Here is a 9,735-nt window from a genome sequence, read left to right as displayed (position 1 = left end):
GTGTATTTGTTTAGAGAGCTATCAGCTAGCTAGAATAGAGTCTACATTACTTCACGTAACATTTTTCATACTTCCTGCCAATTATCACTTAATTGAAAAAGTCGAATTTTAAAGAATTACAATTAAAACCCCGCCCTTAAGGTGCGAGAAGCGTTCTACTTCAATTGAATTTTTTTTGAAATGGACATTTTACTCATGGGAATGAAGAAACAGTGCTTTGGTAAGGGGAATTGTTACAAGCCCGATTAAACAGCCTGTCATTAGCACTTTCAAATTATTTTCCTCAAGATTAGATCTTTGGCCTGGAAAAGCTCATTTGATCAGATATTAAAATATGATGATCTATGCCACACGTTTTTGATTGTTTTTCCTGTGCTATGACTAATTGATTTTCGTTGACAGATCAAGAGAAATCACAGGCGCTAGGCTTTACTTTACTTCACGACAATGTATTGAATGATTCTGGACTCGGGAGATGACGTATACGTGCTTGCCCCTGAACGTGAAGTGAATGGGGTTAAACCGCAGACAGTAATTATTTCATTGCCAACCTTTTGTCTAACTGATTTTACCCACGTCTTTGAGAGTACCGTTGTCTCACATTGTCACGTACAGTACATTACGGTACATTCTTCAAAATCTTTAAAAATTGTTTGGCCATCTTTCCTCGTAAAACCAATTGATTATTAAAAATAGTTTTATAATAAACAGGCTAAAGGCATATAAAATTAGGTTTGCGTGTGCGTAGGTTGTCCCCGATTTAATGGACGGTAATTTTACAAAAACATGGTCCTCTCTAGCTCAAGTACCGCTAAATGGCACTTATTGATAGCCAAAATGAATTTTATTTTTATCCTTGCATAATCTGCGGGACAGAAGCCAATGCATTCGGAACTCCTGCGTCAATAGCTAAAGGAGTTTCATGACTCTGCACGTATTGCATGCCTATACATTTTCTTTTTTAAAAAAGAGCACCTTTACAGCCGTGCCTTTTGGTTATGTGTTTGAAATATTCGGATTTTAAAAAAGGACAGCTAAGAAACTTGCACACACGTGCTGAGCAATTGCACTGTTCATTATCATGTTCTGTTTAATAACGAATTCTCGTTGCCGTCGTGGGTTTCTGCACAGGAGATGACAAAGGAAGCGATGAAAAGCACATAAAGCATTTTCAACTTATGCATTATGCATTAAAGCATTATGTCCTCTCCTTTTATCTAGAAGACTAACAATCCGACAATCCGACTACTACGCGTTTATAAGTTGTTGTTTTTTTGGAGACGACTTATCCTGACGAAGTCAGGCAAGCTGTAAACAAATTCTGAAACATGTTGAGACTGAGGGTGAGTCCTCCAGAAGAAGAGGAATTTAGCTTGCGCGCTGTAATTTCTCGATGAAACTAGCGTCGTGAAGAATGACTTAAGCAGTTACCCTAATATTTCAAACGCTCAGTTTTCGTTTTATACGAAAATCTGGCATTTCCTTTTCAAATCTTCTGATTACATTATTTCGTGCACGCTCCCTGTTTTCCATGTACTCTTCTATTCCCTCACGGATGGTTAGTAGTCTATCTTCAAATACAGTCCGACCTCTATTAAGCGGCCACCTATTAAGCGGCCACCCTCCATTAAGCGGCCACTTTCCAAAGTCCCCGCCAAAGTCCCGATTTATTTGTCACTAAACTACTGTATTTGATACCTCTATTCAACGGCCACCTCTGTTAAGCGGCCGCGGTCACCTTTTTGCTGTCGCAAGTGTATTATTTATATAGTTTTTTACCTCCATTAAGCGACCAGCAAATTATCTTTCCAAGCAAAATGGTGACAGATGATATATATCGTCCGTGAAATATCTTAAGCTAAATTTTTCACATACTAACTGTTGATGCAAATAGGCTTAAAAAACTTGTCAACGATGTTTTGCATATTTTTCTGTACGTTGTCAAGTGTCAACCCGAAGAAATACTGTACATTTCAACTAGTTGCCCTCTTTGTGTCACGGCTATGGGCTGGAAATGCACTTGATGTTTTGTTACAATGAATTTTGGATTTATCTTCATATATGTTCACTTTTTAAAAGCATTTTGCTATATAGAGTCAATAAAACCATGTTTACTGCCATTTCTTTCCAAATTTATATTGTACCTCTATTAAGCGGCCAACCTCTATTAAGCGGCCACTTTTCGAAGTCCCGATGGTGGCCGTTTAATAGGGGTCGGACTGTATATGCCTAAATTTTTCAACGTCGTAATTCATTTGCTTAATATGCACCTTTTGGTTTATTTTTATCGCCTTGGTGTTTTATGCTCAAGTATCCTTTTATTTTACGTCATATAACTCTGTAGACAACAGAAGATGACTATTCTATTCCCAAAGTCTTTTCTGTAAAGTCTCTAAAGCGTGGTTTCCCCAGAATGCGTTTAAAAAACCATCATGATAAGGTAGAGTCACCACTGTAGAATCACAATTACTTCACTTAAAATTTTTCACATTCCTGCCAATTATGATTACCGTTTGAGAAAGTTTATTTTTTTTTTAAAACGAAGAATGTAAACAACTGAACAATTAAAATCCCGCCCTTTGAATTCGAGAAGCGTTCAAAACAATTTGTTTTAACTCGATTTGCGTTTTGCTTAAACTTTATGCCCAACCTTATATTTTATATTCAGTACCGTGTTTACTCGAGGGACAAACATCTCGTTTAGACTCGTTACAAGGCCGGCTAAACAGCCTGTCATCATGACGATAAATTACTATAGATCGGCGACGCGATGGTATGATAAGGGCAAGGTCATTATATCGTCGGCCTTGACCTGGGAGTGTCGGCTAAACGAGTGGTGTTTGTTGAAAGAGATCGTAAGATCTGTTTTCTTGATAAGAGAAATGGGGGGCAATAAAGGATCCGGGAATGAAAAGAAAACTTACAAATCCCAAGCCAAGCGAGTCACGTCCTACGCTCGGGCAGATAGAGGGGGGAGTGGGTGTGGACTTACCACAAGTCTTACCCGTTACTCATCTATGTGAAAATACAATGCAAATGATGTGAATGACTTATTTCAGAACGTGTTCTGATATACCTTAGGTAAAATCGAGGTAAGATAAGCAACCATTCACACTACTGAACTCGATAGTTTTCACTTATTTCGTATTGTTTCCAATAGTCCCAATAGCGATCGACATCTTATATATTTTTACGTACATTATTAATGTGTTTGCATGTCTGTCTTGATTTAATAAAAGGTGTCTAAAGATTTTGACACAGCTCTAGTTCTAAAGACATATTTTTGCAAGAAGCTTTGCATGAATCGACTAGTTGTAGCTCATGTTCAACGTAAATTACTCTAATAAATCTCTTTATGAACCAAAAAGACTGCATTTACGGCATTTTGTTCAAATCATGAATTCTACCAATTTAATTAACTTGTTTACAACATGAAATAACATCAAATGAAAACAAATTTTTAAAGCGCCGGAGCGAGAGATGGACTAAAGCTTTCTAAATCCATGCATGGTCTAAAATGAACTATCAGAAAGCATTTTACATCGACGATCGCTTCATTTTCAACGAATTCGGGATTAAAATAACTAAATAATTCATGACTCAGCGAGACCATTGGGTCATAGTTCATGTCAATTCACGGCCGGAAACCCCGCATATCGAATTGCTGCTGACTATCGAATCACAGGCCGCTCTGATTGCTAGCTTAGCCAAACGGCAAAATAATCATCAAATGAAGAGAATTCTACTCACACAAGGGTTTGAAGTGATTTCCTTTCGACCATCAGCTGCGCTCTTTGCAACCTTTCCATCTTATTCACAATGTAATACCCCGGATGTGGAAAAAATCGTTATAAAAGGAACCAATACCCCCGGACATTACAACAGAATTTTTCTAAGTCTCCAGCCAAGGAAGAGTTCAAGCCGAATATCGCCATGACCGCCTTCAAATCAGCCCTAAAGTCTAGTTCCGAGTCCTAGTTGATGTGGCTGAAGACCTTTGCCGTCTAACGCAAGCACAACGCTATTTGTACCTAGCAAAACTGTACCGAGTCAAGAGTTCAACCCGTTAAAGCTTTGTTCTAAGGTACAATAACAGCCGACGCAAAACTTGCAAATCGTTAGACTTCCACCTTCATAGGACTTAATGATGTCCTCCGGCAAACTTCCTTTAGACAGCAAAATGAAAAACTAGATCACCTCTGTTCTACAAGTCAGCGCGCGCCATTAGAATTCAAAGTTCGGTAGATATGGCGAGTTGGAGCCTGGGTAAACTAACCAAAAGTAAATGGAAGGGGGGGGGGGGTAGGTAGGTAGAAGGGATAAAAGCCATGAGTATAAAATTGAAAGCACTTCATTTCCACTGAAAGTAAGCCAAATAATCTCCCATGTCCTTAAAAGAAAAAAAAAAAAAAAAAAAAAAAAAAAATCTCAACCCCATTCAATTTTCTTGACAGCCAGACTGTAGCCACCTTTTATTAAATCAAGACAGATTGCGGACAAGAATATGTTCTGTTCGCCCTAACGCTCCTCTGAAGCTCACTTCAACCCAAAATAGACCACAAATTGAACGTTAAATCCATCGAATTGGAAAAGAATGGATTCAAAGAGCCATGTTTGAGGACTAATGAATTAGCTCCAGTGAAGTCTCCTTGAAAAAGCTCTAATCTATGAGACTTCACTGAGAAGAAAAAGACACACACACATAATATAACCTTTAAACCTTACAGTAAACAAGAATATCAGCTAATTTTGACATTGGGACGGGCACACGAGAGTGAAATCACTACTTTGTTGGAATACTTGATCCAAAATTTGCCTTAACTCGCATTTCCTTTGAGCAAATTTGCGGACAAGAATATGTTCTGTTCGCCCTAACGCTCCTCTGAAGCTCACTTCAACCCAAAATAGACCACAAATTGAACGTTAAATCCATCGAATTGGAAAAGAATGGATTCAAAGAGCCATGTTTGAGGACTAATGAATTAGCTCCAGTGAAGTCTCCTTGAAAAAGCTCTAATCTATGAGACTTCACTGAGAAGAAAAAGACACACACACATAATATAACCTTTAAACCTTACAGTAAACAAGAATATCAGCTAATTTTGACATTGGGACGGGCACACGAGAGTGAAATCACTACTTTGTTGGAATACTTGATCCAAAATTTGCCTTAACTCGCATTTCCTTTGAGCAAATTTGCGGACAAGAATATGTTCTGTTCGCCCTAACGCTCCTCTGAAGCTCACTTCAACCCAAAATAGACCACAAATTGAACGTTAAATCCATCGAATTGGAAAAGAATGGATTCAAAGAGCCATGTTTGAGGACTAATGAATTAGCTCCAGTGAAGTCTCCTTGAAAAAGCTCTAATCTATGAGACTTCACTGAGAAGAAAAAGACACACACACATAATATAACCTTTAAACCTTACAGTAAACAAGAATATCAGCTAATTTTGACATTGGGACGGGCACACGAGAGTGAAATCACTACTTTGTTGGAATACTTGATCCAAAATTTGCCTTAACTCGCATTTCCTTTGAGCAATTTGCGGACAAGAATATGTTCTGTTCGCCCTAACGCTCCTCTGAAGCTCACTTCAACCCAAAATAGACCACAAATTGAACGTTAAATCCATCGAATTGGAAAAGAATGGATTCAAAGAGCCATGTTTGAGGACTAATGAATTAGCTCCAGTGAAGTCTCCTTGAAAAAGCTCTAATCTATGAGACTTCACTGAGAAGAAAAAGACACACACACATAATATAACCTTTAAACCTTACAGTAAACAAGAATATCAGCTAATTTTGACATTGGGACGGGCACACGAGAGTGAAATCACTACTTTGTTGGAATACTTGATCCAAAATTTGCCTTAACTCGCATTTCCTTTGAGCAAATTTGCGGACAAGAATATGTTCTGTTCGCCCTAACGCTCCTCTGAAGCTCACTTCAACCCAAAATAGACCACAAATTGAACGTTAAATCCATCGAATTGGAAAAGAATGGATTCAAAGAGCCATGTTTGAGGACTAATGAATTAGCTCCAGTGAAGTCTCCTTGAAAAAGCTCTAATCTATGAGACTTCACTGAGAAGAAAAAGACACACACACATAATATAACCTTTAAACCTTACAGTAAACAAGAATATCAGCTAATTTTGACATTGGGACGGGCACACGAGAGTGAAATCACTACTTTGTTGGAATACTTGATCCAAAATTTGCCTTAACTCGCATTTCCTTTGAGCAAATTTGCGGACAAGAATATGTTCTGTTCGCCCTAACGCTCCTCTGAAGCTCACTTCAACCCAAAATAGACCACAAATTGAACGTTAAATCCATCGAATTGGAAAAGAATGGATTCAAAGAGCCATGTTTGAGGACTAATGAATTAGCTCCAGTGAAGTCTCCTTGAAAAAGCTCTAATCTATGAGACTTCACTGAGAAGAAAAAGACACACACACATAATATAACCTTTAAACCTTACAGTAAACAAGAATATCAGCTAATTTTGACATTGGGACGGGCACACGAGAGTGAAATCACTACTTTGTTGGAATACTTGATCCAAAATTTGCCTTAACTCGCATTTCCTTTGAGCAAATTTGCGGACAAGAATATGTTCTGTTCGCCCTAACGCTCCTCTGAAGCTCACTTCAACCCAAAATAGACCACAAATTGAACGTTAAATCCATCGAATTGGAAAAGAATGGATTCAAAGAGCCATGTTTGAGGACTAATGAATTAGCTCCAGTGAAGTCTCCTTGAAAAAGCTCTAATCTATGAGACTTCACTGAGAAGAAAAAGACACACACACATAATATAACCTTTAAACCTTACAGTAAACAAGAATATCAGCTAATTTTGACATTGGGACGGGCACACGAGAGTGAAATCACTACTTTGTTGGAATACTTGATCCAAAATTTGCCTTAACTCGCATTTCCTTTGAGCAAATTTGCGGACAAGAATATGTTCTGTTCGCCCTAACGCTCCTCTGAAGCTCACTTCAACCCAAAATAGACCACAAATTGAACGTTAAATCCATCGAATTGGAAAAGAATGGATTCAAAGAGCCATGTTTGAGGACTAATGAATTAGCTCCAGTGAAGTCTCCTTGAAAAAGCTCTAATCTATGAGACTTCACTGAGAAGAAAAAGACACACACACATAATATAACCTTTAAACCTTACAGTAAACAAGAATATCAGCTAATTTTGACATTGGGACGGGCACACGAGAGTGAAATCACTACTTTGTTGGAATACTTGATCCAAAATTTGCCTTAACTCGCATTTCCTTTGAGCAATTTGCGGACAAGAATATGTTCTGTTCGCCCTAACGCTCCTCTGAAGCTCACTTCAACCCAAAATAGACCACAAATTGAACGTTAAATCCATCGAATTGGAAAAGAATGGATTCAAAGAGCCATGTTTGAGGACTAATGAATTAGCTCCAGTGAAGTCTCCTTGAAAAAGCTCTAATCTATGAGACTTCACTGAGAAGAAAAAGACACACACACATAATATAACCTTTAAACCTTACAGTAAACAAGAATATCAGCTAATTTTGACATTGGGACGGGCACACGAGAGTGAAATCACTACTTTGTTGGAATACTTGATCCAAAATTTGCCTTAACTCGCATTTCCTTTGAGCAAATTTGCGGACAAGAATATGTTCTGTTCGCCCTAACGCTCCTCTGAAGCTCACTTCAACCCAAAATAGACCACAAATTGAACGTTAAATCCATCGAATTGGAAAAGAATGGATTCAAAGAGCCATGTTTGAGGACTAATGAATTAGCTCCAGTGAAGTCTCCTTGAAAAAGCTCTAATCTATGAGACTTCACTGAGAAGAAAAAGACACACACACATAATATAACCTTTAAACCTTACAGTAAACAAGAATATCAGCTAATTTTGACATTGGGACGGGCACACGAGAGTGAAATCACTACTTTGTTGGAATACTTGATCCAAAATTTGCCTTAACTCGCATTTCCTTTGAGCAAATTTGCGGACAAGAATATGTTCTGTTCGCCCTAACGCTCCTCTGAAGCTCACTTCAACCCAAAATAGACCACAAATTGAACGTTAAATCCATCGAATTGGAAAAGAATGGATTCAAAGAGCCATGTTTGAGGACTAATGAATTAGCTCCAGTGAAGTCTCCTTGAAAAAGCTCTAATCTATGAGACTTCACTGAGAAGAAAAAGACACACACACATAATATAACCTTTAAACCTTACAGTAAACAAGAATATCAGCTAATTTTGACATTGGGACGGGCACACGAGAGTGAAATCACTACTTTGTTGGAATACTTGATCCAAAATTTGCCTTAACTCGCATTTCCTTTGAGCAAATTTGCGGACAAGAATATGTTCTGTTCGCCCTAACGCTCCTCTGAAGCTCACTTCAACCCAAAATAGACCACAAATTGAACGTTAAATCCATCGAATTGGAAAAGAATGGATTCAAAGAGCCATGTTTGAGGACTAATGAATTAGCTCCAGTGAAGTCTCCTTGAAAAAGCTCTAATCTATGAGACTTCACTGAGAAGAAAAAGACACACACACATAATATAACCTTTAAACCTTACAGTAAACAAGAATATCAGCTAATTTTGACATTGGGACGGGCACACGAGAGTGAAATCACTACTTTGTTGGAATACTTGATCCAAAATTTGCCTTAACTCGCATTTCCTTTGAGCAAATTTGCGGACAAGAATATGTTCTGTTCGCCCTAACGCTCCTCTGAAGCTCACTTCAACCCAAAATAGACCACAAATTGAACGTTAAATCCATCGAATTGGAAAAGAATGGATTCAAAGAGCCATGTTTGAGGACTAATGAATTAGCTCCAGTGAAGTCTCCTTGAAAAAGCTCTAATCTATGAGACTTCACTGAGAAGAAAAAGACACACACACATAATATAACCTTTAAACCTTACAGTAAACAAGAATATCAGCTTATTTTGACATTGGGACGGGCACACGAGAGTGAAATCACTACTTTGTTGGAATACTTGATCCAAAATTTGCCTTAACTCGCATTTCCTTTGAGCAATCTGTCTTGATTTAATAAAAGGTGTCTAAAGATTTTGACACAGCTCTAGTTCTAAAGACATATTTTTGCAAGAAGCTTTGCATGAATCGACTAGTTGTAGCTCATGTTCAACGTAAATTACTCTAATAAATCTCTTTATGAACCAAAAAGACTGCATTTACGGCATTTTGTTCAAATCATGAATTCTACCAATTTAATTAACTTGTTTACAACATGAAATAACATCAAATGAAAACAAATTTTTAAAGCGCCGGAGCGAGAGATGGACTAAAGCTTTCTAAATCCATGCATGGTCTAAAATGAACTATCAGAAAGCATTTTACATCGACGATCGCTTCATTTTCAACGAATTCGGGATTAAAATAACTAAATAATTCATGACTCAGCGAGACCATTGGGTCATAGTTCATGTCAATTCACGGCCGGAAACCCCGCATATCGAATTGCTGCTGACTATCGAATCACAGGCCGCTCTGATTGCTAGCTTAGCCAAACGGCAAAATAATCATCAAATGAAGAGAATTCTACTCACACAAGGGTTTGAAGTGATTTCCTTTCGACCATCAGCTGCGCTCTTTGCAACCTTTCCATCTTATTCACAATGTAATACCCCGGATGTGGAAAAAATCGTTATAAAAGGAACCAATACCCCCGGACATT

The sequence above is a fragment of the Oculina patagonica genome, chromosome 3 (assembly GCF_052425735.1).
Source record: "Oculina patagonica isolate OP01 chromosome 3, crgOcupat, whole genome shotgun sequence".
Taxonomy (NCBI): Eukaryota; Metazoa; Cnidaria; class Anthozoa; order Scleractinia; family Oculinidae; genus Oculina; species Oculina patagonica.
The sequence above is the reverse complement of the archived record's forward strand: the minus strand, read 5'-3'. Positions refer to the sequence as shown.